Below are 27598 nucleotides of genomic sequence, written 5' to 3' on the forward strand. Positions count from 1 at the left end.
GTTGTTTTCTTAAGAAAGAATGCACCTGCTTTTCCCAGGCTAGTCTGTTTTTGGCCAGCACATTATGCCTGAACAGAGGACATCTAGCCCAACAAATTGACATTTGGTAGTAATGACAACATGTTGTGTATGATTCACCTGACTGGTGAGTCTGCATTGTAGGACCTAAATAATCGAATAATCCTAAAACACATGTAAACACATCGATCTATGGATTCATTCATCCATCGATCCAACTCTCCATCTATCCATTCATCCAAGCAAGCTTGAGTACTCAGAGAGACACAACACTAGGGATGGGTATCGTTTAGGTTTTATCCGATACCGGTGCCAAATCGGTACTTTTGAAATGGTGCCGGTGCTTAAAGAATGGAGAACACAAAATTGGTCCAAAAACCTCTCATGTTCAGCTGGTTCACCAGGCCATCAGACTGCTGAACACGTCATAGACACCTCAGCTTCACTACTGGAACTTTAACATTATGCACTCCATACTGTACAGTAATGCCACTGTTTTGCACATGTCTCAACTCTGTATATTTTATATATTTTATTTATTGTTTACTCTATTTAATTTGTAAAATATGTGTACACACACACACACACACACACACACACACACACACACACACACACACACACACGTAGGAAAATATTTAGTATACACATCCAGAAATACATATACTATTATATATTGTACATATATTTATTAGTTTCAGATGTAGCCATTCTTGTATTTTGCTTGTTTACATTATTGTATTTTGCACAACTCTGTTGCTTGTGAAGCTCGCACACAAGAATTTCACTCACATGTGCTGTACCAATGTACCTGCACATGTGATGTGACAATAAAAGTGATTTGATTTGATTTGATTTGGTTTTTGTAAAAAGATAACAATGTTAGCCTTTTCTGCAGCTATGGGGCATATATGGTATCACTCTTGGCTGGAAGCAGTGCTTAATCAATGGAAAAAACACAAACTTTGTCCAAAAACCTCTCATGTTTAGCTGTTTCCCTCTTTTTCTTTGGTCATTTTAGCCTTTTTGGCCAGGGTGAAGGGAGTATCTGCCATCAAACAAGAAGACAGCCGCATGTAGATATGATGATGTTTGCTAGTTCACCTTACATGCATTAATTTAATAACGTGGTTAGCCTACTCAATGTAAATTACTCACGCAGAGAAGAACGGCTGCTGCTGCTGCCATCATCATCCGTCATCATTTCTGCTACACTGGCAGGGCTAGGGGCCAGGACTCTCCTCTTCGTGTTTTTGGGTATGTTGCTAACTCCGGGTCCGATAACAGGCACCACACCGCAGTAGATGCGCTCGGTGTGAGGTCTCGCAGCAAGCTATCAAATACAGCGCATTTCTTGGTTTTTGGAGAAAAAAAAAACGCTATGCGTCGCCAGGTGTTTCATCGGATTTGAGGAGTTACCTCGTTTGACAGTATCAGCTTAAAGCACTTGTTGCAGGCTGCTGAGTTTGCATCTTTTGCTGTGAAGTACAGCCAGACTTTTGACCGCTTCGCCTTGGGCATTTTTAATCTGTAGCTCTGCATAAAAGAACGTACGTACCTGGCCCCGCCTACTATCCTCGGAAACGTAAAATGATTGGCTAGAAGTGTATCACAGCTCAGGAAAAAAAAGCACCGAAATAAAGCACCGAAATGTGCGCTGCTTTTCGGTCTGGTTACTACCGTTTATGTCAGAACCGGTGCCATCATGGCACCGGACACCGGTACCCATCCCTACACAACACAGACATGGGAGGAACATGAAAACTCCACATCTTCTTGTTGTAAGATGGCAGTGCTAACCACAGTGTTTTTGTTTTTCCACTAGTGAAAAATTGTAGCACATCAGTACATCTACACTTTGACCAAAATCTGTGACTGAGATATTTTAGCTGGGGATAGAAGTATAATTTCCTAAACAACACAAGTAAATAGGTGCTCCATGTAAGAAGTGATTTGCCTCAAGTGAGTTCAAATACCTTGGAGTCTTGTTCTCAAGTGGGGAAAAAATGGAGAGGAAGATTGACAGGTGGATCGGGACACTGTAGTAGTAGCGTTGTTGTGAAGCGAAGTCTGAGCCTAAAGACAAAGCTAACAGCGTTCTTGTCAATTTATGCTCCTAGCTTTACACATGGCCGTGAGCTGTGGGTATGGAGTGAAAGAATAATATTGTAAATGCAAATGGAGAAAAATGCATATCCTTCGAAGGATACACAGTTTCTCAGTTTTACCCCTGGAGATAGGGTGACCTAAGGGCACTCAATAGAAAAGATACACAGGAAGATAGCTTATGCGGACACTGTAGTTCAGGAGACAAACTCAAGAGATACATCTCTGGGTAGGATTGGAAACAACAGTGTATCACCCAGAAAGAAGTAGAGGTGTTGGAGGGGGAGTAGGCAGTCTAGGCAGCTCTACTTGGGATGGTGTCCTTGTGATCCAGAAGAGGATAAGAAGTAGTTAGTTGCATACATTTGCCAGTATTACAATTAGTTTGATCTGGTCACCCTGAAGTACGGAAAGACGGAAAAATCAAGGTGATTTGGATTTGGAAACATGGCTGCAGCTCTGTTGGCCTCAGTGGGATTCTTGGATTTGCAACGGTACAGTAAAAGCTAGGGTTACTGAGATTGTAATGCCACATTTAAATGTCTCTTTTTTAAAATATATTTTATACCATTAGTGATTATGATCTTTGTTTTTAAGAAATATATCAAAACATATCTTATGTTTACTGTAGGTGCACCTCTGTTTTGAGACATACTTCATCTATGACTCTTAAATATCGGCCCCAAACAGCCTCACTGTATTAGACCAATTTAATTCAATTCAATTCAATTCAATTTTATTTATATAGCGCCAAATCACAACAAAAGTCGCCTCAAGGCGCTTCATAGATACAGAGAAAAACCCAACAATCATATGACCCCCTATGAGCAAGCACTTTGGCGACAGTGGGAAGGAAAAACTCCCTTTTAACAGGAAGAAACCTCCGGCAGAACCAGGCTCAGGGAGGGGCGGGGCCATCTGCTGCGACCGGTTGGGGTGAGAGAAGGAAGACAGGATAAAGACATGCTGTGGAAGAGAGACAGAGGTTAATAACAGATATGATTCAATGCAGAGAGGTCTATTAATACATAGTGAGTGAGAAAGGTGACTGGAAAGGAAAAACTCAATGCATCATGGGAATCCCCCGGCAGCCTACATCTATTGCAGCATAACAAAGGGAGGATTCAGGGTCACCTGGTCCAGCCCTAACTATATGCTTTAGAAAAAAGGAAAGTTTTAAGCCTAATCTTAAAAGTAGAGATAGTGTCTGTCTCCCGAATCCAACCTGGAAGCTGGTTCCACAGAAGAGGGGCCTGAAAACTGAAGGCTCTCCCTCCCATTCTACTTTTAAATACTCTAGGAACAACAAGTAGGCCTGCAGAGCGAGAGCGGAGCGCTCTAATAGGGTGATATGGTACTACAAGGTCATTAAGATAAGATGGGGCCTGATTATTTAAGACCTTGTATGTGAGGAGCAGGATTTTGAATTCAATTCTGGATTTAACAGGAAGCCAATGAAGGGAAGCCAAAACAGGAGAAATATGCTCTCTCTTTCTAGTCCCTGTCAGGACTCTTGCTGCAGCATTTTGGATTAGCTGAAGGCTTTTCAGTGAGTTTTTTGGACATCCTGATAATAATGAATTACAGTAGTCCAGCCTGGAAGTAATAAATGCATGAACTAGTTTTAACAGTGCTTTACCTCAGTCTGGCTCCACACACAGATAAGAATATCCCAGAGCAGCTGAAAGAACCCTCTCCTTTCCTTGATCATGTTATCTTTAAGGCATATTCTCTCATTTCCACCAGATACTGTCATGTTTCTGGGTCCATGTTTTACTTCTCTGCTCGGCACAGGGAATCCTTAACTGAGAAAGTCAAAGGGAAATTGGCCCTTCTCATCCTTTCTTTTTGAGTCACTTTAGAGCTCTCATATTCTTTTATTCCTCAGTTGTAAATAATGCCTTTTCATTGCACGCATGCCTTAGCTCAGTACTGTTTTGAAAGTATTTTATGAATATCAGGATTTGTTTGAAGTTGACGCCTATTTCAAACTTATATCTCCTGGCCTTCTAGTTCAACCCCTCCCCTTTCCTCATTCTCTTTGATATGCAGGCACAGAGCTGATTGAATTTGTATTCATCTTTTTTTCTAATTTCAGAAAATGCTTTACTATTACCGGTACTATATTTTTGGTAGTTCCAAAGAAACACTACAGTCATTTACCCTTGATGTCTTTTAGTGAAGACTGCTAAATGGGGGGGAGAAGAAGTAAAGGTGTCTGATTGATTTGGAGATTTAGTTTGCGTTCTAACTGCACTTCCAAGTGTTATACACATGAGAGGGAATGTTCTGACATATGCTTCTGAGATTTTAAAACTGACAGTGTAGATTAATTTAGTAATATGCCCTAAAAAAACTGCATTTTCCTAGTCACAGTACACTACACACTACAGTATAGCAAACGTCTCTTACACCCCCTAATAGAAGCACACTTTGCAGTGTGAATCTCAGGTTTGACATGCTGTCTGTCATTATCATTGTCTTGGCCTAACGTCTCTGTCACTATAACTTTTTCAGTCACTGCCTAAAGTTTGATTCTCTTTGAAAATGTAAGTAGAGTGCAAAACACAGGTTGCAACTGTTAGCTATTTAGAAAGCTTTCGAGGTTCCAACACTGCTCACTGGGAAACAGACAGATGCACGTGATTCATTTTCCCACATCTACACACACAGACAGATACACAAACAAACACACACCCGCACAGATACACACACACACACACACACACACACTCTGACTCATAACTTGCTGTGTTTTTAGCCATAGGGAAGTCCTTTATCCACATAACTAGATTAACTCACAGTGAGCACTGATCAGCTTAATTTGGATTCAGCCTACTTAGCCTTCCCTGGTCTGCCTGTCAGTCTGCCTTCATGTTCATCTATCATTTTGTGTGTTTGAATGGCAAAGTATTTGTCTACATGTCTCTCTGTCACTTTATTTACACGCCTCTCTCTGTCTAGTCTTTAACAAGGATTATATTTGCAGCAGTTTTTAGCTTTTTTAACTCCTTTCTCACTTACAAAATTATTTCAAGCACATTTCAAGGTTTTTTTTTCTTATTCTTTCCTTTTATTTTTTTTATTTTTTGCTTTTAATGAATAACACCCTGACAAGGATTGATGAATATAGTGTAGCTTTTACTTTTCCCCCCCAAAAAATGCAATTTGCTCTAGAGTCTTGTTTTTTTTCCTTTTTAAACCAAATGTAATGAACTCATTCTGCCTCTGTGTCTTGGCAGGATGTCAATGCAATATATTGACCACATTAGTCTCTCAGTGTTTTTGGATTGCATAATCTCTAGGATGTCCCCAGGGACTCATTGACAGCAAACATACAGATATATGTTTAAAAAAAAACTGAATTTGATCACCATTAAGTCAACCATTACACAAAAATGTGATACTTCTCTCATTACATTGGTTTAAAAGTTTACAAGTCACAGTAAATGTTATATTTGTACACAGATAATTTGTGCTGTCCAATCAGTCACTCTGTTGGGTAGAGGAAGAGAACTCACAGAGTGAACATGGATATTACATTTCACCAGAGAAAAAAACAACAACAAGACCAAAGAGTTCGTAATATGGCAGAATTGTAGATTATAAAAATCTATTTAAATGCCATGTAGCCCCACAAAAATACTTTTTGACTAATAGTTAAACTGTTATTTTTTTGTTATTTTCAGGACCGTTATCTTGAGCTCACTTCCACAACTTCGATTTTCCTCAGTGCTTAAGTTGGCTGTCAGGTAGTGCTAGTGTTTGGAGTTTTGGTCCTGAAAAAATAACTTCTGACAACATTCAGAAAATATTGTCATCTATTATTTATTCTATGTGGTTGCAAGCCCCACTCCAGAGAAGTTTGTTTTGTAATCTTTTTTTTTTCTTTAGTTTTTCAGATTCACCTTACCGCATAATTAACCTAAGGCCACAATCACTCAGGTCTAGAGACTGGTTGGCAACCCCCTAGGACCCCACAGGTTGTTTTTACTTTGAGTGTAAACAGTCTCTTTTTCATAGTTTCAGTAGTACTCTGTAGTTAGTGAGTGTTTGTGGACAAAGCAGCATCTTCCATGCAAATTGCAACTGTGGAAATTTGCATGGAAGATGAACATTCACAAAGAGGTTTTCAGTGCAGTTCTCTATACCTCTTTGTGACCAATTACACCTGGCCAGGGGGTAGCCAACTGGTCTCTAGAAATGTGTGACTGGGGCTTGTTCTTATGACAGAGGTTACACTGCATTTTTCATGTTCATTAACTTTAGTTTCACTGCATATTCTCCCCCTTGTCATCCTCACTTTCTGCAGTGTCTCTGTGTCTTCTCAGATTGAGATGCTACTTTATGGCAATAATAATAAGCCTTGTTTGTTACTGAGGTCTGAAGCAGAAAGAAAACAACGTGGGGGCAAAGGCTCGAGAAAGTGATGGACACAAAATGGGAGAGGATGACGATAAGTAGACATGAAAAGTAGAATACTATGAAAGGCCAAAGGGAAGGTGGGGACAAGGAGTGTTACAGAAAGAATGAGATGCTGAGGAAAAGAGGGAGACAAATAATAAGGGATGGAAGGAAAGTAAGGATAAGTGAGGAATGGAGGAGAAGGTGGGGGGCAGCAAAGAGGGAGCTGAGGAGGCGCTGGGCCTGGGGGATTGCTGTGCGTTTATCCTCCTCTGCAGCAGGCTTCTGAAGCACTACCTCAAGAAAAGACTTTAAAGCAGGGTGGCTACAGCTCTGTGCTGATCTGTTAATACCCACAGATACATGAGGCTTCGCCATAGTACTCTGGGGATGGGGTGGAGCGGGACAGTGTGTATAAGTGTGCATGGGAGTTTGTGTGTGTGTCTTTTTTGTTACGTGTTCAAGGATCATATCATATCTCTGCAGACGATTTTCCATCCCCACCGTTAGCTTGCTCCAACTCACCCTGAGACATGAAGTTACCAGAGCGATTAAAAGATTAGATTGGGCTATCATGTGGCTGTGTGTCACCTAAAGCTGGTGCTGCAAGGGTGGAGCTGGGAGGTGGGAGGTGTATGACTATCCTGTTTTAAGATCCTGTATAAATAGACTCATGCCTCCCGGGAATCAGTGTAAAACACCCCCAGAGCCACAGCATGCAGCAGAAAATATACACACTGGTAGGTGAAAAAGCAGCATAGCTGCTTCTCAGAGGACCGCGTTCTGTGCTCTCGGGGAGTCCATGCGACTATACACAAGAGGGCATGGTGTGATGATTAGAAGATGTAACGATCATTTTATTTTGGGGTATTCCTCCTATTTCCTTTCTCATAATGTGAAAAATGGTTTAGATTCCTTTTCAACACTCAATGAAACAGTGAAATGGTTAAAAAGTAAAACGTCTCATCACCATTCTAAACAACTAATTAAGATGCATACCCATATTCACTGACTTATGTATTTTTTCAAGTCAGGGGACTATAACGATGATATCTAAAATGATAAAAGTCCCTTCACAGAGGCAATTAGAGGGGGAAAAGGAGTGGATGGACAGAATGATAATAACAAACAAATGAAAAACAATGTAACAATCTCAAGCCCAGTGAGGATTTTGCATCATGCGGCTTTTGATCACGATAAGCTTCAGGATCTCAGCAAGGCCCAGTGCAACTGTTTAGCTGCAGTCGCCAGAAGATTCCTTTTGTTTTCTATACTTTGTTTGTGGTGAATAGATAAATCATCATGGTAGAAAATCAATGTCATGCCATTCACTTTTGCTTCAACTTTTTTTTCCTTGAGTTCACATTCGCTTGATCACAGCATTACTTCGTTTAGAGTCAAATTTCTGTAGGTATTTGTTAAACTGCTTTCTTTCTATCCGCAAGGGCCTCTTATCCACTTGATCAAAATACCCCTATTCTTAGCAGTCTATTAGAATGATATGGTTAACCAAGCATGTGATATATCCTACAATAGTCTTTAACGACGGTGTAAACACAAGTGGTACCGGGTCGCTGCTCTGTGGTACTTGCGCACAGAGCCTTTGCAGCTTGTGTGTAAATGTGTCCTCTTATGCATGAAATATCACAGTCCTTACAAAACATCTAATCTAATCAGATAGCCTTTTAATCTAGTGGTTTAAAATACTAAGGCGGATTTGTTGATTCAGCATGTAGTAGCCTCAAAAGTAATTGAACATTATTCAAGGTTAGCATTCTTCTCCAGGCTGATTTTGGATACAACTGATTCCCCTTTTCATATTGTGTCAGCCTTATCTGGCTACTCTGCCATTTGCAGTGATTAAAAGAGATTTAGGTTCCATTGTGAATTAAAAAATGATACTGACACTATATACTATTTAAGCTGTGGCACAAAAAGGCTCTCTTCAACTTCAAGAGCTGGATAAAAATGTCTCACACACGAGTAATATCTGGGAACATTCACTCACCAAAGATTATTTCATAAATATTCTGCATAGTTTTTTGGAGCCCTTTACAGTGTATATAGCCATAAGGCACACCAAAGAATATCTGTCATGCTTCAATCAAACGAACATTTAACCAAGTCCTTGTGATTTCCATTGAAGTGTGACCTGATAAATTGTAAATACTGTTTTACCAAATTAAGAGGCCTAAATCCTGGAGTGTCATGTTGCTGACTGAGTCTGTGGCTTCTAATCTAAACATGCAGTTACAGGGCAACTGGGTATCAGGACAAAGTTTGTAGACTCCAGTTGCACAGTAATTAATAGTTAAATACCTGTGTCACAGTCTCAAGGGTCCACTGCATCTTACCCTCAAGGTAAGAGTGGCAGACTCAGTCGTTGTGTAGGACAGGACTGTGCAATGGCTGCATCGGGGTGAGAGGATGTGGGGGTATGAGGGTATGCATGTGTGTGTGTAGGGATGGGCTTGGGGGGGCATTGCAGATCTAAAGCAGGTAATTAAATGAAGTTCGTAGACTTTACTCTTCCACTCTCCTATGTTTCTTGAAGTATCCCTCACTCTTTAACCTTGCACCTGAGATGAAGATGGCAGTTAATGATCTTTTTTAAAACCACTTTAGCGCCCGCTCTATAGCTCAGTCTTTTACTCTCCAGACAGACCAAGGTTTTTTTTTTCTCCTCCTTTTTCATCCTGGGCCCATACACCATTTTTCTCTGTTCCATTAGCAAATTGCCTCCCTCTCTTTCCTCCTCGTTTCCACCACCCCACCTGCCCCTAACACCCCCATTAAAAATCTAACTGGGGGATTAATTTATTTAAACTGGAACAAACAAAGAAATTCACTCTAGGGTATGTTTTATTTTTCAGAAGTTGAGGAGGAGACACGGTGTTCGAGAGAGACTAATGTTAGATGGCATAATAAAGACAACCTGAAGGACCTGAGAGCCATCATTCGCACAAAGTGTCAGCAAGGTCATCTGGCTGAGGGATGGTGAGTCTGTTATTTACATATGCCATGGGCAATGAGGTAATAAGGTCTGCTTAGTTTCTCCATTTTTAGTAATTTTAAAAAGTGTTTAGACAACCATTAGCAAACTGACCAGCAATCTGTTTAATTTGCCTACCTATTATCTGCTTTAATGCTTGCATTGACCTGGTAATCTTACACATCTTTTTAAGACAATAAAATGAAGATGCTTACTGTACACCAGTGGCCTATACACCACTCCAAAGTATCAAACTACATCACCACTGTAGGTAAGCTTAATCTCAACAAAAAAAAAGATGATTTCATATCACATGTCATATCATATTTGTATGTACAACAGTTTCATTGCATTTAGTGTAACAAACATGTGATTATAATAACATTGAAAAAGAAACCCAGCTAAATAAGCAGTTTGAAAAAGATATGACTCAGCTCAGATGCCTCACATGCTGCTCCTTGCCTTAATATGTCTAGTCCTTAGTCAGGTTTTTGAATATCAGGGTTAATAACTCACTGAAGGATCCAATCCTCAAGATTACGTGTGTTTGATTTTGTTTACACCATCTGCCATCAGATGCAATTGAATGTACTGCATGGTGTAATCTGATACATCCGGGGGTGATGTTTTGCTGCTGTTGTGTGTGTGTGCCTGTGTGTGTGTGTGTCTGTGTCTGCGTCTGTGCATTAGTGTGTGCAGTGTTACACAGCTCATAGCTATCCCTTAGGAATTGAAAATAGCCTGCAGATGTCCTGCAGGAATTTATCCCAGTCTTATTGTGAACCATGTTCTCCAAGTTAAAATTGACTTGTTATGGTGATATCACATGCATTTTACTGAGGCACTAAAAAATACTATGCATACTTAATATAGTGCTTTGAGTCTGTAATCTTTTTTCTGTAAAAAAAATGAATCTCTCCTTTTTTTAATTATTTTTTTTCTGTTTCCAGCTACAGTGTAACGGTGCTACTGTAACATGAAAAGTTGTTCTGGCTTTCAGAAGACATTGCCATGTCATCCTATTAGTATTATTATATGATACTATAGTGTACCTGTGTAAGCATTTACCACAGCAGTTATCACAACAAAAACACTCATATTAATATTCCAATCCAAGTTTGCCATTTAGGTTAGTAATTGAGTTGGTATATAAGGGGTTAACTGATAGGCTCAATGAATTTTGGTGAGGTTTAAGGGTGATGGGAAATACCGGCAATTAATGTGATTTCTTTTTAAAAGGGATAAGTCATTAGTATCAATTGGCCTTTTGTAACAGGAAATACAGACTGCTTAGTGAAAACTGCTCTTCCAGCAAAGAGTTCTTAATCTTTGTTAGAGACATTTTACTCAATAGGCTCACTGATTTTGTGGCAAGAGTTTGGTAAAAGACGATAATTGATATAATTCTAATTTAAAATGCCTGAAACAAGGAAATGGGTTTGCTTAGCTGCTAATTAACACATCATATACTGATAACATAATCTTCACACGAAAAAAAAGTGTGCATCATCATCTTGATGATCACCAAGACTTGTGAGAAAATAGATGATCTGACACAAATATTCAAAAATAAGAAAGCAGTAACGGGACAAAAACGTCTTCAGAGCACAATATCTGGTTCTTTTATTAAAACGTACAAGCTTGTATACACAAGATGTTATTGTAAAAGTAACTTTGACTTTCAAGGTGTATTCGGGACACATCTAGTCCCTGAGCTCACAGTTTTGGCACAATGTCTGTTAAATGCAAGCACAGATTAAAGATTATACTGTTGACAAAACTGAAAACATAATCTGTAGCTTAATTCAGTTCACTTTTGAATTCTGGGTCAGTTTTGAGTGAATTCAGCAGCTGGTTTCTAAATGAGTGGAAAAACAAAACCTTTTTAAATTCCACGTCATAACAGTTCATCACTCTTTCTAGTCCATAAAAATGGTGTCTAAGTCTTATATAACACATGTACTTGGATCAATCTATCAGACCAAAATGACAGAAAATACATGACTTCTTACAAACAACCGTGATATTATTATAACTGGTGACCGTAACATTGAGCTACAGGGTTGTAATATTGCCCCGGAGAATAATGTGCTCCTACATGAGGACATAGTTCAAAGAAAAATTTTAATGTCTCCAAATCCAGTGGTCCCTGACACTTTCCAAGTCATTTTCTTGTCTGAGCATGTTAATTTCCTGGTCCCTTCACATTAATGAGGCTACCGTGCCCACAGTGGATCGGCTTGTTTTTGACACTTTGGGTTTTGTACAGAGAAAACAAAATATTAAATATTAATTGTTGATTCATTGTTAAAATTTAAATGCTCATGGTTAATCCTTTTCATGATTGGACAGAGGCAGAGAGGCTCCTCTCTCGTTCCAGTGTTAATGCTAATGGAACTTTCCTGGCTCCAGTGGACAAGCATTAGCAGTATCAATCATTTCCACAAGATATTTGGCATGAATCCAGCACTGTGGAAGGAAAGTGTGTTTCATGTGTTCATACAAGGTTTAGCAAAATACAACAACAGCAAGTTCTTCAAAGATGTATCACAAGACATACAAAAAGAGGATGTTACATATGAATTATTGTCTTTTTTTCTTGACACCCCAGAGCATCTTCAGTTCAAAGAGGTAGACTAGTGATAAATATGTCACTGGTACCAAGCCAGGATAAGGCATTACTAGCTTTAAATCCCTCAGCACTGATGAAAAAAAGACTTACTGCACACACAGAGAAACTGGTACTTTCAGCAACACAAAGACCTTCACACACACATACACAAACCTATACTTTGACAATAAGTTGTCAAAATGAAAGTGACCTTTGTGGTCTAGTTTCACAGGACAGATGGCAGCCATCAGCACAACACAATGTGGTCTAAGAGGCTGTCACGTCTGTTTTACGCTTATTTTATGTCCATGTTCATTATTGCAAGAAAACAAGGTCAAAACACAAAAGATCTGACTTTTTTTTTTATCATTTTAAAGCAGCATTATTCATGCTGCAGTGATTCCGTTTATATGTTGGCCCACATTTCTATTTTAATTAGTCAGCTATTAATGTTTAACAGCAATTCAAATTTACATTTAATCTTAAGAAACAGTTTTGCTTTGCCCCTATTATATAATGGGAAAGGGAAGTGCTCTTTAGAGTGTTCCTCCAGCCCCTGCGGTTTAACAACTAAAGATTTGGATTAACTTCTCAAAATGAAAATATTACTCTTACATCTGCATATCTAAGTTGGGGTTTTTAGGCATTTCCAAAATTTAAACTCTCTTACTGCACTAAAATTTGTAATATGCAAGATTTAACAATGTGTGAATTTGTATGTTTATGGATGAGTGCATGTCTATATTAGTTTTTCCCATCACAGTATTTATGCATACACTTTGTAGACTGTTTGCATATGATAGTGTGCTAGTCTCTCTGAGTTCATTTGCTCTAGCTTGTGTACTCACATACCTCCATATGTCTCATAATCCAGGAGACTGGCACACATCATAGCACTGGGAGCAAGGGAATTCAGAGCTGTTCTGCCACATTCATCCGTCTAAAGAAACAGACAGAGAGAACTTATGTGGCAGTGTTTAGCATATTACACAAAATAAAGAAAGAATTTGACTGCGCACTGGGAACGGCTGCCTCACTGAATGAGGAATCAACTGTGGTGAAGATTCAAAGGGCCAATTTTACACTAGCTTATGAGAAAGGGAGTAAATAGAGGGATGCCTAGAGACTGCCAGATGTTACACAAGGGGATTCATCTGCAGCAAGAGTGACCATGGGTGGAATAGTTCTAAATTGGCTCTGAAAAATTGGGTCCTCACATACAAACAGATGAAGGGAATATTTGGGATAGAGTGCTTCATGAAAAATGGTTGTCAGTTTATTTCCTTGCATTTTTCATTTCTGCTGTTCTGTTATCAGCTGTTTTCCTGCCTCTTGTTAGATTATGTAATAATGCTACAACAACACATGGCTACTTTTTATTGTGTATCTAACTTTAGATTTTCCCATTTTGCTATAAAACTAAATAAAACAAAGAAACAAACTAAAAAGAGTAATAACTGAGTCATCCCTCTTCAGATTACATCTTCAGGACTACTATTTTGGCAGATTTTGTCTCTAAAATGTGTTTTTTTATGCATAAAAATAAGAGTCTGTTCAAAAAATATAAACTAATTAATTAATATTATAACATAGAAATTTAAAAAGGCCATATTGTCAACTCGGTATATATTAACCTCAAATATTACTAAACATTATTCAAAGTTATTCTTCACCATACACAATATTCTGCACACAACACCCAATAATGACTTTAGGGTTTGCTTGTATAAATGTGTATATATAAATTCAAAGAATGTATTTAAAAATATAAATGTAAAATGTTATAAATGTGTATATAACATTTTACACACGTATTCACAGCCTGACATGACACTCAAAGTTGAGCACAGGTGCATCCTGTTTCCACTGATCATTTGTCAGATTTTTCTCGACAACTTGGCTGGAGTCCACCTCCAGTAAATTCACCTAATTGAACATGATTTGGAAGGGCACACACCTGTCTATATATGGTATCATAGTTGACAGTGGATGTCAGTGCACAAACCAAGCAATGAAGTCCAGGAATTGTCTGTAGATCTCTGAGACAGGATTGTATCAAGGCACAGATCAGGAGAAAGGTACAGAAAAATTTCTGCAGCAATGAAGGTCACAATAAATCACAATGGCCTCCATTATCTGTAAATGGAAGAAGAATGGAACCACCAGGCCCAACTTGATTGAGCTTGAGAGGTTCTCCAAAGAAGAAACTGTCAATAAATGTGTGTACCAAGTTTGCAGCATCATACTCAAAATGGCTTGAGGTTGTAACTGCTGCCAAGAGCTTTAACCAAGTACTGAACAAGGGCTGTGAATACTTATATCCATGATATATGCATATTGGTCATGGAATTTTGAGGTGAGAAATCAATTGATCCCATTTTGGAATAAGGCTGTAACATGAGACAGTATTATTTAAGGTGTGATACAAAAAAGCTGTCTTCAGTTTCAAGGGATGATAAAAACGTTAGACACTGAAATAGTCTGAATAATAATAATTGTCAGCCCTGGATGGCAGAGTTTTACATGATATGTCCTTCCTGACGCAATCCCAAGGGGGAAGCCTACTTCAACTGAACCAACGTATATAAATTGCAACCTGCAGGCCAATTTTAAAGTATCAATAAATCAGCAAGTGAGTAGTGCTATTATTTTACACAATATCTTAGAAAATTTCACAAATTTCAAATCTATTCTTTAAAGGCCTACAGCATGACAGTACATGTATTAATTGGCCTGTATTGTTACAAAGACTGACCTAAACAGCCTAAAAACATGTTCTGGCAAATACCTTCTGTCATGTCCTTTATGAAGACTACCTAAGATATTGGATTTGATTTGCTGTCAGCCTTTATTAAGTCCAGTATGAACAGTAAAGTCAAGTAAAGTTGAATTTAAACAAAGTTGAGATTAAACTTTGAAAAACTTACAAAGGAATGGCCACAAAACAGAACTACACAAGTAAAATTGTTACAGCTGAGCTTACTTGAACTTCTTCTAGCTGGTGCAAAGACATTTCGTACTGTAATTCAAAGATACTGTGTAATCCTATAAAAACAATAAAAACATACCCAGTTTGGGACTGCTGTGCGTTCAAACTCTGTTATCGCTTGAGATGTTGTGGTTCCGTAGCAGATGGGAGAGGCAAGAGGCAACAGCATAGTGCAGTCTGATCATTACACTGGGAAAGTGTTTGTGAATGTGAATCTGTGTGTGTGTGTGTGTGTGTGTGTGTGCGTGTGTGTGTACATGTGTGTGTATGTGCAACCTTGAGGTTGAAAGAACCTCTGGTGTAATAATTCTGTGTGTTAGCTATGGCAGGTGGTTGGCATGCTCCATGTTAAATCTTTATTGATCTTTTATCTTTTAAAAAGTACAAGACAGGTTTTTGTTTGTGCATCACAGAAAGTGGTGATAGTTGTGGAACTGACGTGGACATTACAGTTAATACCAGGGCAGGAATGTATAGTTAGTACGTGTAGTACATGTTTGTCTTACAGTACATGTTGTTTCTCTTATGTTCTGAACTATAAATATAGTAACTGAGACAAAGAGTCAGACTATGACTGCTACTATGAGTTGGGCATTCAAAGTTTCCCAAAGTCATTCAAATGAAGCTTCCCTCATTTCTTGTGAGTTTGGCTTTCTTCTTTACTCTGCACTAGTTGAAGAAAAAAGAAAAGGGAAAAAAATCCAGAGACATGAAGCTGCAATAGAAAACTTGTTAGGTGCTACCCCTTTCTCAGATGCCGTAGCGAACTAAGCAAAGGGATCTTTAAGGGAGCAAAGGGACTTTTAATGAACAGGCACATTATTGATCTGTGGACAAAACAGTCGTTAATTATGTGCGGGTGGAAATTTAATTGAGGGAGTGAAAGAAGGTCTCTGCTTGCTAAGCTAATGCATGGTCAAGAATGAAGAGAATTTGATTGAGCTCTGTGCCATTGGGGTAAAGGATGAGACACAAACGATCACTCAGCCAATGCCTCTGGATTTTCCCTGCTCCCTTTCTCTGCCCAGGCCTTTCTTTGTCTTTTATCAAGTGCCGCTTGTGTCATTCAACTATTCCTTTGTTTTCAAATTAGGAGGAAATGCCTTCAATTGACTAATTTTCCTCACCTTGGTGTTCTCTTTTGCCATCTGTTCAACCCACTCTTGCCAATCTTTGTTTTGTTTTTTAACCTGTATAAATGGCAGGAGTTAAGCGTCTAAAGAATCCGGAGGACGAGCATATTGACTCAACATGTGATGTGTGTGTGTGTGTGTGTATATTTGTGTGTTTGTGTATTATGGCATCCATCTTTCTGGGGTTTGTCCAATCTTGTGTATATCTCTGATTTGTAGTTGTCGGTTATCATCAGGCAGTCAACTGTTTTATGGCTCTGCTCACTGAGCCATATTATGTGCCAGCAAAATCTCCTCTATCTCAGCTGAATGTCTGTGTGAACCTTCTGAAAATTGATGGCCATTTAATGATCAAATGATTTTTCTGTTAGCTTATATTAACTAAGAAACAAGTTCAAAGAGAGTGACAAACCATTGCTAATTACAGAAAGGTGGAAACATTTAATTGCAGTATTAGCTCGTCTCTTATAATGAGCAGTAACACGGTATGAACTTTTCATTCTTGCATTTTCTGAAGTTGAGCCGTTCTAAATAAAGGCTTCCAAGTACACACAAGCCAGGACACTAAACACACTGAGTCATTAGATCATCTGTTTAGAGCAATCAGATTACACTTAAGTCATTACTGATGGTGTGGCATACACCCAAAACAACCATATAACAGCACACTGCAGACGTTTCTGTAGCTGAATGAAGGTGGATGTTCAGCTGAAGAACTACATTGTGTAATCCCTGCAGGGGATGAGTTGTGTTGCTTATCCAAGAGTGTAGAAGCTCAGCGTGACTTAGATTCTCATTAAAGGAGCTTATTTATCTCTACACTTCCTAAAGAATCAAGGCTGGCGTCTTGAAGTCTTTGGGCTGGCAGCAATTACCATACCTATGAAGTAGCTTCATAACACCTGTTCCGTGTCATAAGAAAGATGTGCCAAGCTATTACTCAGTTTTCACAAGGTGTAAGTACTGAATGCACTTTCAAAATGGATTCATGTAAAAGGATCAATTTCTTTGCATGAAAAAAACCCCACCCATTTTAGTAGTTAAAAATATAGCTTTGCCATGTTTTGAGAAAAAAGCTTGTAGTTGTGAGGCTTTTAAACCTCTTGTGTTTGAGAATTTTAACTTTAACTAATTTTACAGATATGCTTTGCATTTGCTAGCATTAAGTTTAGAGGCTGTTATTTTTTTTTTTTTTTTTTTTTTTTTTCTAAATGACATCAGAAACAGCAGTATGCGACATTACGTGATGGCAGAGCTTCAGTTCATCCTTTGTCATTTTTTTTTTTTTTTTTTTTTAATAAATAGGACAGGGGGAATGAATGAGAGAAAGAGGGGAGAGAAAGAAAGAAAACCAAAGGGGAGAAGAGACGGTGAGAAGGGGGGGGAAGAGAGAGAAAAAAAAAAGAACTCCTGGGTCACCTGTATGGAGAAAAAAACAAACAAACAAACAAAAAAAAACAAACAGAGGAGACAGCAAACAACAAAGAGCAACATAATAATAGAGAAAACAAAGCACCATCACAATAAACTAGCTAGTCATAGATATCAATATTTACTAAATAATAAACGATATTGTGCAGCACGCAAGATAGACAGCGCACAGTGTGCTTTGAGGTAGCAGCCAAGAAAGCTTTAGTCCGCGTCTGTGAATACCCATGTGTGCATACCTGTGTGGATCAGCATGCTTGCATTCCAAAGGTTTCTCCATGTAATGATCTGCTAGGGAGTGTGGGGGGGCCACAGCCCCGTCCTCCAGGGTGTGAAGCGGGTATGGAGGAGATCAAAACTCCAGACATCCAGAGGCCCCCAGAACACAAGAGACCATGGAAGACCAACAGAGGGGCAGCCGCGCCACTGTTCCAGTAAGAGCTGAGGAGAGTCCCAGATGAGGGCTCGCCCAGCAGCCGCGGAGCAGAAGTCAGGGGGAGTTGCAGTGACGCGCCCGTGAGCTCCGCCGGCCCCCAGCTGTGCCTGAGTGACCGAGCCCCAGGCCGAGAGGCCGGGGGCACCCCACCTCCAAAGGGGCCCGAGCAGGCCCCAGGCCCCGACAAGCGGCCGCCAAGGAGTGAGCCGGTGTGTACCCGGACGCCCACCCCCAGACACAAAGAACCACCAACACACCGACACCTGAGGGAGTCCGCCACCGGCAGGGGAAGTGGTGGTGGGTGGAGATAGGCCTCCAAACCTTGGAGGGCCTGAGGTGTCCCCAGAGAGGTGGCGTCTGATACCCAACCTGACATATAGACACAGACATACAGGCACACACAGACACAAACATCCATTCCCACCCTCATGCTCTCATATGCACTCACTCCACACTCTGTTATTCTGTTAGGCTGTTATTCTAAATTTCATCCAGCACAGATTTGTTGAAAAGGGCTACTTTGTAAGATAAATGCCTTTCATTATCTTTGTTTCAATCGCTATGTACTTTTCCCTTTCCCCCGTACTTTTTTATGACTCTCTTTATGAGTCTAATTTTGCAATTCTCATGCCATATTCACATCATATGGCACACATGAGCTCCGTCTCCAGAAAAAAACATATTTTAATGTAATTTAATCAATTAAAATGATCTTCGCTTATCTTGCACCTAGTGATCACTTAAATCAAGTTGCTATCACTGGTTAGCCCTTCAGTGATCTAGACTCTGACTTGAGTGGGATCACTAATTCTTCAATGAACAGTTTTATTCATGCTAAAATGATTGTGGGCAGCTTCAATAATAACATAAATCATATTTGTATGAGTCCTAATTTGAACTTCTGTGTAGTTCCTAGGAGTGATTGTGGATGCTTGATAAATATGTACTCTGATCCTATATGATGAAATACAAAGCAACTTCTTGAGCAGAAGGTATTCAGCATCCAATTTAGCATATGAAAAGATAAATCCATTTTATTTTTTAAACCTTTTTAATAATGCAAACATTCCTCATGTAGTGTCAGAGACCTGTAGTAGAAATTTTTTCTGCTGAGTGTATTGTGTGACTACTAGCCATAATACCCCAATGCTGCTTGGAGGGCTATTACTGTCATAGTAACAGGGGGTCATTAAATGGCTAGCAGCTGTGACTATTTGTTTTCTTTTATGTTACCTCAGTCCCGCAGCTGTGTTCTCTGTGTATGAGCACGAAGAGGAATATATACATGATTGACTGTGCAGGCTTGTGTGTGTGTGCATGTATGTGTAGTTATTTATTTATTTGTATGTTGTTGTTTTTTTAGGGTCATAACTTTCCATTGCGCTATGATAAATACACAGTACGAGTGTTCATGGGGCTTTAAAATCAAACTATGAGCTGGCCCCTACCAGAGCACTACACACTGTGGTCAGACACATAACTGATATGGATCGGTTCATGGCTTATTTCTGTATTTATCTCTCTCTTTTTTGTTTGTTTTGTTTTTAGTTAGCTGCTTTTATATTTTTAGTGTCCCGTAAATTATTTAGGACATGAAATTGTTCAAGGCAAGCATTGAAATTGCAGATACTCAGTGTCATTTTACACAGTTCACAGAAAAGGAAAAAAGAAACACTGACCTTCTCTGACCAATATAGACATGCACTCATCCATAAACATAAAATCACTGACCACTGATCATTCCAAGCCCAATAAGTGTTTTTATAAAGGTTTTGTTTAAGTTGAGATTTAAAAAAATATCTTCTTTTGTTGTCTGTGAAGCATGTAATTGGTCCCAAATGTCATCTGGAACAGATGTTATGGCCCCACAATGCCTTAATTGCAACATCTAAAACGGGGGTGTCCAAACTTTTTTCACTGAGGGCCACATACATAAAAATATAGGAGGGGCTGGGCCACTTACTAGAAATTAGGTATATAACCTTAACTTTAGTGTATTAAAGTTAGAAAAATCACTTAAAAGTGGTCAAATGTGTTATATTGTTGAATATAATTAAAGACAAAACTGCCTTCACCTCAGCTTTCCATGAATAGATCTTTATTGATTTATTCAGAAAAAGCTTTGGTAGCTCATTCTCAGAACAGCAGCCTCAGATTTCTTCTTAGACAGAAGATTTACAGCACAGAGAAAAAACAATAAAGGGGGAAATGGGACGGGTACATTTCAAGCTTGTTGTTTAAGTTATTAGGCTTAGCAAAACATCTATTAACGTCCGTTTGAAACGATTATCAATATTAACAGACTGAACTGGACTTAATAACAGGAGTCCATATAATTTTAGTAAATTATTCTGGTGAGTATCAGCTGCGCTGGGTATGTAAATCGGGCCATCCAGCTGCGGTGCTGATCCGACGCCACTTGTGGCAAAAATCCGGACAAATGTCACTTGATCAAGGAGCAGATCTGCATCAGATGAGATCAGCTGACTTTGCGTGTGCGTGTGCTGTGCACAGCGGTGTGTACTCTGTGTGTTAACAAGAAAAACACATATAAGAAAGTGGTGTGCAAAAGCAGGGTAGTGACAGAATTGATGTGCATTATTGATATTTGAAGCATGTGTACCTCCTGCACATTAACACACGGGTACTGTGGAATATATTTTTTACTCACCTAAAGCGCTCGTGCTCTCGTCCACTCGTCCACTCGCCGCAAAAAAATTATCAGTTGTGTGGTGTCTGTGGCATCGGTGCTCTCATCGCATGCGATGGAGTAAAAATCAAAAGCACAGCTTTATCAGACAGTTGCAGTTTAATGTTGGCTGACAAGTCTTCAATGCGTCGCACAACTGGATTTCTGGACACGCTGACGTTGTTGAAGTCCTGCACTTTTTCCGGGCACATTATTTCGGTGACTTTAACGAAGTGGTGTTTTATGAGGTCTTCGTCTGAAAAAGGCTTGCCATGTCTTGCGATGAGTTGGGCGACCTCATAGCTGGCTATTGTAACCTTTTCCTGGACAATTTGAGCACGAAAAAAATACTGTTGCTGACCCTGCAGGATAGCTACCCTTTGCTTTAATTTCTGCTCTTGCTCAGCACCAGTGTAGGATGCATAGGCCTGATGTTTGGTTTCATAATGACGTCGTACATTATACTCTTTCATAATTGCCACAGTTTCAGTGCAGATCAAACAGACACACTTCCCCTTGAATTCTTTGAAGAAATATTCACTCTCCCACCGTGTCTGAAATTTTCTGCACTCTCTTTCTACCTTTCGCTTCTTTGATTCTGCCATGTTTAGTAACTTGGGGGTAAATTTCTTCTGTGATTGTCCTTTTTGGTGGAGCAACTGCCTTGATCAAAAGCATCGCCCCCTGGTGTTTAAACTAAGAAGTGCAATACACTCAAGCAAAAGTTGAAGTGCGGGCCGCGGTGTAGTGGTTCTCAAAGTGTGTGGCGCGCCCCACAGGTGGGACACAGAGTTCTGACAGGTGGGGTGCAAGTTACCTGGCAGTTGACAGCTGCAAGACACGTGGCTGCAGGTTTTCGACTACACCCTACACACATCAAAAACAAGAACAGGACCCAGTTTATTCTGTTTTAAGCCGGCGAGGCATGATGCCTCTCAGATACTTACGCCTCCCCCGCAGCCCTGCCACAGACCACGCCCCGCCACTGCTCTGCAGTCAAAAACAAGCTCACTGCAGCCACTAAGAGTGAAGAGTGAGTACAGGGACAGGGTGGAGCAACAGTTTGACAACCCTCGGAGTATGTGGCAGGGACTAAACACGATCACAGACTTTAGAGGGAAAACCAGCACACCGCAGACCACGGCCTCTCTGTGTGAGGATCTAAACGTATTCTACGCTAGATTTGACACAGCGAACACCATGAGACCGGACAGTGTGCGCACCGCGGATGACGTCAGTGCGCACACTGTGTCTGAGGAGGATGTGCGGAAGTGCTTCAGGAAGGTGAACGCACGCAAAGCTACTGGTCCGGACGGGATTCCCGGCCGCGTCCTCAGGTCATGCGCGGCTCAGCTGGCTGGAGTGTTCACGCACATCTTCAACCTTTCCCTCTCTCTGTCTGTAGTCCCAGCCTGCTTCAAAATGGCCACCATCGTCCCTGTACCCAAATCCTCCACCATCTCCTCATTGAACGACTGGCGACCTGTAGCCCTGACCCCCATCGTAAGCAAATGCTTCGAGAAGCTGGTCAGGGACTTCATCTGCTCTGCACTACCCGACTCACTGGACCCTCTACAGTTTGCATACCGCCACAACAGGTCCACTGATGATGCCATAGCCCTGACACTACACACTGCCCTGTCACACCTGGAGAAGAGAGACACGTATGTGAGGATGCTGTTTGTAGATTACAGCTCAGCATTCAATACCATCGTTCCCTCGAAGCTGGACAGGAAACTGCAGGATCTAGGACTGAGCAGCTCCCTCTGCAGCTGGATCCTTAGCTTCCTGTCTGACAGACGCCAGGTGGTCAGACTGGGCAGCATCACCTCATCCCCCATCACACTGAACACTGGTGCTCCACAGGGGTGTGTACTGAGCCCTCTCCTGTACTCACTCTACACCTACGACTGCACAGCCACTAACAGCTCCAACATCATTGTGAAGTTTGCGGACGACACTACAGTGGTGGGTCTTATCACCAACGGTGATGAGACGGCTTACAGGGAGGAGGTCAGCGCCCTGACCCACTGGTGTCAAGACAACCATCTCACCCTCAACGTCGCAAAGACAAAGGAGTTGATAGTGGACTTCCGGAGGTGCAGAGAAGTACACACCCCCATCACCATCAACGGCGCTGCTGTGGAGAGAGTGAGCAGCTTCCGGTTCCTTGGAGTACACCTGGCTGAGGATCTTACGTGGTCAGTACACACAAACAAAACAGTGAAGAAGGCGCAGCAGCGCCTCTTCTTTCTCAGGAGACTGAAAAGATTCGGCATGAGCCCCCGCATCCTCAGGACCTTCTATCGCTGTGCCATTGAGAGCATCCTCACTGGATGCATCACCACCTGGTATGGCAACAGCACCGCCTACAACTGCAAAGCTCTCCAGCGAGTAGTGCGGTGCTCTGAACGGATAATTGGAGGTGAGCTTCCCTCCCTCCAAGACATCTACAGGAAGCGCTGCCTGAGGAAAGCGGGGAGGATCATCAAGGACTCCAGTCACCCCAGCCATAAACTGTTCAGACTGCTTCCATCAGGAAGGAGGTTCTGCAGCATCCGGTCCCGTACCAGCAGACTGAGAGACAGCTTTTTCCATCAGGCCATCAGACTGCTGAACACGTCATAGACACCTCAGCTTCACTACTGGAACTTCAACATTATGCACTCCACACTGTATATAAATGCCACTTGTTTTGCACATATTCAACTCTGTATATTTTATATATTTTATTATTATTATTATTATTATTATTATTTTATTTTATTTTTTTACTATTTAATTTGTAAAAATGTGTATACACACACACACACACACACACACACACACACACACACACAGGAAAATATTTAGTATACACATCCAGAAATGCATACACTATTATATATTGTACATATATTTATTAGTTTCAGGTTGGCCATTCTTGTATTTTGCTCGTTTGTGTTGTTGTGTTTGCACATCTCTGTTGCTTGTGGGGCTCGCACACAAGAATTTCACTCGCATGTGCTGTGCCAGTGTGCCTGCACATGTGATGTGACAATAAAAAGTGATTTGATTTGATTTGAAGTATTAAACTCTCACTAAATTGTATATTTTTAATCTCTGTTCACAAGTTTTTGGATTTCTTTTTTCATAAGACGAAGACTGAACTTTATGTTTCCATGTTTGTCAGTGTTTGCATTCTGTTTAACTTGTTGCTTTTTTGAAGAAGTGCTGCAGGCTGACGAAGCAGTCTAGTGACAAAAGTTACAAATAGTCATTTGAAATGAAAGTTTTTAGTTTAGAACAAAAATTACTGAATTATTGTGAATGAGCTTATTATCTAAACAAAGTTGCAGCTAGGCTTTTCTGTCATTGTTTTGTTTAGGTGGGAAATGAAAATATTTCTTCCTGCCATGTGGGGAATGATGCAAAAAGTTTGAGAACCACTGGTTTACTGTTAGTACCTAAAGTTTTCACAGTACAGTTGTGGAAATAGCCAAAAAAATAGGTGATGCTATCTTTAAGGCATATTGGTCACACTATCAGCTAAAGCAGAAAATAAGGATTTTCGCAGAATTTTGTAGGTAGGAGTAAGTGATCAAACAGATTAAATAGACTTTCCTATTAATGTGACAAATGTTTTTATGTGTGAGATGTATGTGATGGGTTTCACATCTATGCACTTACCGTATAGTTTTCTATCACTCATCACTATGTAGAGCAAGGCTGAGGTCAGAAGCAGCCATTTACTCACAGCATTGGACAGGAAAGTCAACCCACGCACACACTACTACCTGAACACCTTCAGGCCCTTTCTGTCTCCAACTTGGAAGTGAAAAATCATTCTATTTTTCTCAGCTGTGCAGGCTGAAAAGTCTTTTTTATATAAGGCTACAACTCTGTTTCCCATAAAGTTGGGATACTGTAAGATGCACCAAAATGAAAATCACTATTTATTGAAGATATCACAGGTGTTGAAAACAGCATATTTTATCATTTTTGGAGAAAAAAATATGCCTTTAAAAATTTGATACTAATACCACTTTTTAAAAAAAAGTTCAGATGGGAACATGTTTACAACTGTGTGCCTCATCTTTTAAAATATTAAAAAAGTGCAACATTGTTTCCCAGTCTTGCTTGATATGGGATTCCACAAACTCAACAGCTGAGTGCATATTTTTAAAAAATATTTTTTTGTTTCAAAATGTGCCAAATCTTTTCACTGGGTGATGGTTCATGGGTATTTTACTGTGGAGCCATGCTTCTGCTATGTGTGCAGCGTGCGGTTTGGTATTGTCTTAGTTGAATAAAACAGACTTTTCCCGAGCTGTGTGGCACCATATGTTGGTTTAAAAACTGTATAAATCACTGAGCATAGCATCCACAAAACATCATAGAATTCATAGAATTCGAACATGCAAAGTCATAAAACTGTGATAAAAATTGTAATCTGTCAGACCACACTTAGACAGTTTTTCTTTTTGTCTCAGTCCATGTCAAAATAACTCAGATGGCAAAGGAATCTGTAGATCTTGTTTATATATTTTTTTCTTTTCTTTATTTTTTCATGCATTTATATAGTGATATACCTAACATGTGATATTCACTAACACTGGTTAATTAATTGCAGGTTACTGTCTGTTTTTGCTGTGCTATATGAGTGCCAAATCTCACAAAGAGTGAGTAATCATTTTTAGCCTTTTTTATTTATGTACACAAAACTTTTTAATATACCATGCGCCAAATGTTATTCTTTTCCTTTGTTTTTTTTTTTTCTTTTTTCCCAAACTGCTTATCCACAAAGGAACAGATATGCTAAAGGTCTACGTCAGCATTATACAGCTACTGTTTGTTTATTAAAGAGGTACAGTGTCAGTTTTGGTCTGTTGGTCTAATGTGTTTGTTAATGTTTTCAGAAAGCAACATTTTGTGATGAGAATATTTCAAATATAATTTACTAAGATTTTTAGAAAGAAATTTACTCCTCATTGTTTTGAAATTAACAGGGGAAAAGCATACGCTTAACATAACTGTATAGTTGATACTATGTTATGAGAACAAGTGCATAATAGGGACTGGGAAATCTGTGAGTGTGGTGCCAAAGCTTTGGCTCAGTCCTGTAACTTTTCACTAAGCCCTTGCACACCATGTTTAGAGTTAAGCCCCAAAAATACAGGTAAAATACACCAAGAGTCTTTTTTTCATTAACACTATGTCATGCTGACATGGGCATGAGAAATACAGGAAGTCAGAGACAGAAACCATTGGATATTATAATAACAATTATAATAGTAATAATTGTACCGTTAACGATAAGATATATGTTTTACATGATCTGCAAATTTTTATTTTTTTTTACATTTTACACAACATCATCTCTCCTTTTTAGGAAACAGGGTTGTAATTTATTTTTGATTCAAAACCAATTTCTTTTCACTTATCAGGCTGTTATAGCCTCTCGTTCCTCATCCGCCCAAAAAGTCTTGAAACTTGACAAGAGATTTTCAATTTCCAGCAGCAATCTCTACTAACAACCTCAGCCTTCCAGGATATATGGGGCTATTACCATTCATGGGAACAACAAGAAACAAGATGAAGGAGAAATCCCATAAGACCAACAGCAAATGCATGGTGTTGTCTCCTTATGTTAAATCAACATTATGCTCTGTTTAGAAATATTTTGTTCTAAAGCTTTGCTCCCAATGTATGCATCTTGGGTGTCTGTGAAATGTGTTTTTATGTGAAGTAGGATCTGATGAGTGTTAATGCTTCATTTTGGCAAGGCAGCACGGCAAACTTTGAAGATACTGATTGCTTGTGTCCTACACTCTAATGCTCTTGTTAATTCCCCAATGAAGTTGATTGCCACATTCAGATGCACAGAGAAGGTTAGAGAGGAAAACTGTTAGTGGTGCAATGACAAGGTCCTGCAGCAGCCCGCCATTAATTCAGCTACTGAGTTGCTTCACCTCTTGTCTTTTCCTCCTGTTCTCTCCCTCTTTGCCTCTCACCCTATCTCTCTCCCTTTTCTGTCCCTCAACTGCTTCACATAACATTTCATGAATTAAATTAGAGCTTGCGAAATCTTCAGACATGCTTATTACCGGGCTGGCATTGTTGTAATGTGTCTGACCTTGACCTGTTAAAGATTAATCCAAGCAGACAGGGCTGAGAAGGCTCCCCAGCTGATTCCCATGCAGAGCACAGACAGCAGTTGTGTTTACCAATCTTAGATGGAAGAAGAGAGCAAACAAGTACCAGCACCACACTTGAGGAAAGCAGTACGGACTCGACTCACACCTGACAGTGGTAGAGGAAATGTGTGTAACTGTACGTACATGTTAAGGATGCATCGTGTTGGATTTTAGTCCTTAGTGCCTGCTATTTTCAATGGGTAAAATTAAAGAAACAAAGACTCACATGCATCCACATCCAGCCAACATGTCTATGAGCTAGGCTTGGCTTTATTATTGGCCAATATTTGAGCTCAACTACGTGACTCGCATTCCTACGTGTATATCTACCTGTATGGTTTGGAGTATTTTTGCTTCCTTCTTATTCTGTACATTTTTAAAAATTCTTCATAATCGTCAATACAAAGAAAACTAAACATAAAATTCTTGGAAGAGTCCACACATATTCATCCAAAATCCGAAATTAGCTCAGAGTTGTGCAAAAAACACAGGTAGTAATGGTCTTAATTTTTGTTCCATCCATTCGCTTCCGCTTATCCTTTTCAGGGTCGCGGGGGGCGCTGGAGCCTATCCCAGCTGTCATAGGGCGAGAGGCGGGGTACACCCTGGACAGGTC

At 39.9% G+C, this 27598-nt stretch overlaps 2 protein-coding genes across 6 annotated transcripts in view; both read left to right on the top strand.

Moving 5' to 3' along the window:
* Window positions 1-27598, top strand: part of LOC309706849 (uncharacterized protein) — a 464381-nt gene that overhangs the window by 107056 nt on the left and 329727 nt on the right. The window lies entirely within an intron of this gene.
* Window positions 1-27598, top strand: part of cdh22 (cadherin 22) — a 193406-nt gene that overhangs the window by 47282 nt on the left and 118526 nt on the right. For 3 of the 5 annotated variants that reach the window (XM_082533757.1, XM_082533755.1, XM_082533758.1), the window contains one exon: window positions 9402-9525. The exons of 1 other annotated variant lie outside the window; for it this stretch is intronic. The gene's annotated coding sequence lies outside the window, so the exon portion shown is untranslated. Of the gene's footprint in view, window positions 1-9401; window positions 9526-9713; window positions 9792-27598 lie in introns of all 5 variants that reach the window. One more of the 5 variants, XM_082533756.1, reaches the window with a different exon arrangement.

This window comes from Aulonocara stuartgranti (genome assembly GCF_965226115.1).
Source record: "Aulonocara stuartgranti genome assembly, chromosome: 5".
Classification (NCBI taxonomy): Eukaryota; Metazoa; Chordata; class Actinopteri; order Cichliformes; family Cichlidae; genus Aulonocara; species Aulonocara stuartgranti.